The sequence below is a fragment of the Papilio polytes genome, unplaced genomic scaffold (assembly GCF_000836215.1).
Source record: "Papilio polytes unplaced genomic scaffold, Ppol_1.0 DF822178.1, whole genome shotgun sequence".
Taxonomy (NCBI): Eukaryota; Metazoa; Arthropoda; class Insecta; order Lepidoptera; family Papilionidae; genus Papilio; species Papilio polytes.
This window is the reverse complement of record NW_013527026.1, coordinates 6,002,165-6,005,044: the sequence shown is the minus strand read 5'-3', so window position 1 is coordinate 6,005,044 and position 2,880 is coordinate 6,002,165.

Sequence of the window (2,880 nt, the reverse complement as noted above, 5' to 3'; positions counted from 1 at the left end):
TCTATGGGCAGCGGTCGCTTTCTATTCCGGTGGATTCAGGTGGCCGCTTGCTCGTTTGCCACCTCATGTTATAAAAAAAAATCTATACCATTTGGGAATTTATCATGGTCTATGAGTAATTTTCAACTATGGTGAAGATAGAGCGAGAGATAAGACTTCAACCTTCTAAAACACAAAAACTGTATGCATATACAAAATCCCTTATCCCTTGCGGGAGGGTCGGCACAGTATGTGCTCTTCCATACATGTCTATCAGCCGTCATATCTGAATCCACTCCTTTCTTAAGCATATCCTTTTTCACACAATTCATCCATACTTTCTTCGGTCGTTCCTCTTCCTTTGTAGCCATCCACATACATTCTTAACACTTTCTGGTTTATGTCCCCATCGTCACGTCGCATATGTCCATGCCAAGCTAACCTTTTGCTTCTCAATTTCTCCATGCATATACAAAATGAAGAAGAAAAAAAAATCAACTATAAACTTTAATACTTATGGTTCTTTAGAAGAAAAGTTTTTTAATCAAGAAAATGAACAGAATTCCATTGTAACAATCCTAAAATACTCAAACTATTTGGATAAATCTAAACTGAATATCATAGAATCGTCCGTTTCATTAACACATATTACTAATATTATAAATGTGAAAGTTTGAATGGATGTTGGTCAGTTTGTGGTCTATACTACTAAACGGATTTCTATGAAATTTGGCACAGATGTGGAGGATAATCTGGAAAAATAGGCATATTTACTTTCGTTTCTTTTCAATTTCGTGGACGAAAGCTAGTCATACTATAAGTGTAGAAATAAAAGAAACATTAAAATGAAAAGCGTGATTATTTTGAAATGTTTATTAGTTGAATTTCCACCAAACACTCAGAATGGAGAAAAAGATGCGACCGATACAATGATTTTTTTAAGTTTTTTTTTTTATTTTCTCATTTAAAATTACATATTTCGGTTACCGATAATAACTAATGACGTACGAAGTTCATTATTTAAATTATTCAATATGTAAACACTAACATCATTTTATAAGTACACAGGAAACAAAACAAATTATTTGATGTATATTTTCATAATAAATCGATAAGCAACTAAGCTACAAGTATACATTTTGTTTATATTTTAAGAAATCAATTTAACATTAATTTCAGAATACTTCTCAAATTAAATTAAAAAATTCTATATGAATCATCTCAATTATTTTGTTTTGAAAATTAAAGTATCTGATTTTTAGGAAAGCATTAAGAAATCTTCACAATTATTATGAAAAAATAATAGCAATAGTAACATTTTCATAGCACACCCCTTGTTTAGCACCACTCAGTGTTAACATTCATCTTATCTTTATGACATCCCTTAGCGATCCATTATCTAACAAAATTATATTTAAAATAATATATTTAGAAAATCAACTATTTTTTTACATTTAGTTATGAGAAATTTTCAAGAATGCAATATTAATTAAACAAAATTGTTTCAAATCAATATATATGTTATTATTCCAATGAAACAATAACTAGCAGAGTGAAGGTCACAAAAATACAACATTCAATAATTTCAATAATGATTTATTTTTCGGAGCTATTGATGTTCACTAAGCTGATACAATTCTTACTTTTATAACATTTTTAATATTCCTAATAATATGCATTAATTAGAGATCTAGCTATAAAATATAATAGTAAAAGTTTCGGGTCTGTTCGCGAGGCGCGGTGCGCCGCTAACTAAATACCAAGCCTTGAAAAAAACAATCGAAACATTCTCGAAACTCATTCATTCTTCGTCACCGATGCATTCTATTTGACAAAACAAAATATAACGCGCAAAATAACTCGTACATGTCTCTTCAAGTATGCAAAGTAACAAATAGTCTAGGAGCTAAGCTACCACTGATTCCGCAAGGTAAAGAATGCATCGACGACGAGTCGTTCGTAACATCAGACACCTCCCTGTTTAGTTCCGCCCAAACAACTACATAAAGCGTAAATTCACATAAACAAAATATATTTCATTGTGCTCACACCAATCAATACACAGATTAAACACATACTATATTATATTATTATGCTCCTAAAAATAATATCTCATTCGTACAGATGGATACATAAAAAAAATATATAGACATATATGTAATACGATATTTATTAAAACATTTAAAAGGTTCCTTTTAAAAGTTAATTTATTGTGCTGGTGCCAGTACACTGATAGTATCTATGGATAGAAGAGGCTGGCTGAGAAAGCGAGGATGGCGGCATGTCCGCTTCATTCAATGGATGACTTAAAATTAATTGACTTATAACCTCAACTTGACTTGAAGTAGAACTGAGGAGCCGACGCGGCGGCGCGCTTAGACTAGGCGGCGATGAAGTCACGCACTCACCTCACACTAACTCAAACACCGGAGGAAAACATCTAATTCAGAATATCATTATATTAATACAGAAAATTTTATTTTAAAATTCCTTCGACAAAAGGTTAAAGAAAGTCACACCGTTATCGGATATAGGAACGAAATAATATCAGTACATCAGTATACGTCGAAACGACTAGAAATTTATAAACAACGCGTTAACGGAGCGAAACATCCACGCGACCAACACAAAGGTAACAACAGAGATTCAATAACCATCGACTGATCGCTCGCCGAGACCAGTCTAAATAACATCCATCGCGACTCTCTCGGGACGATAGGCAACAAGCAGACCTCAACTAAAACAAAGGTAAATAGATTGTTCATTTGGTAATAATAAATAGTTCTAATAAATCATTTTATATGGATTAAGCTCTCTATCGATTTAGGCTCGTAGTAAGTCTAGAAGGACACAGATGACTCCTGTGTGGGCGAGGGCCGCGGCGTCCGTCCAAAGCCGCGC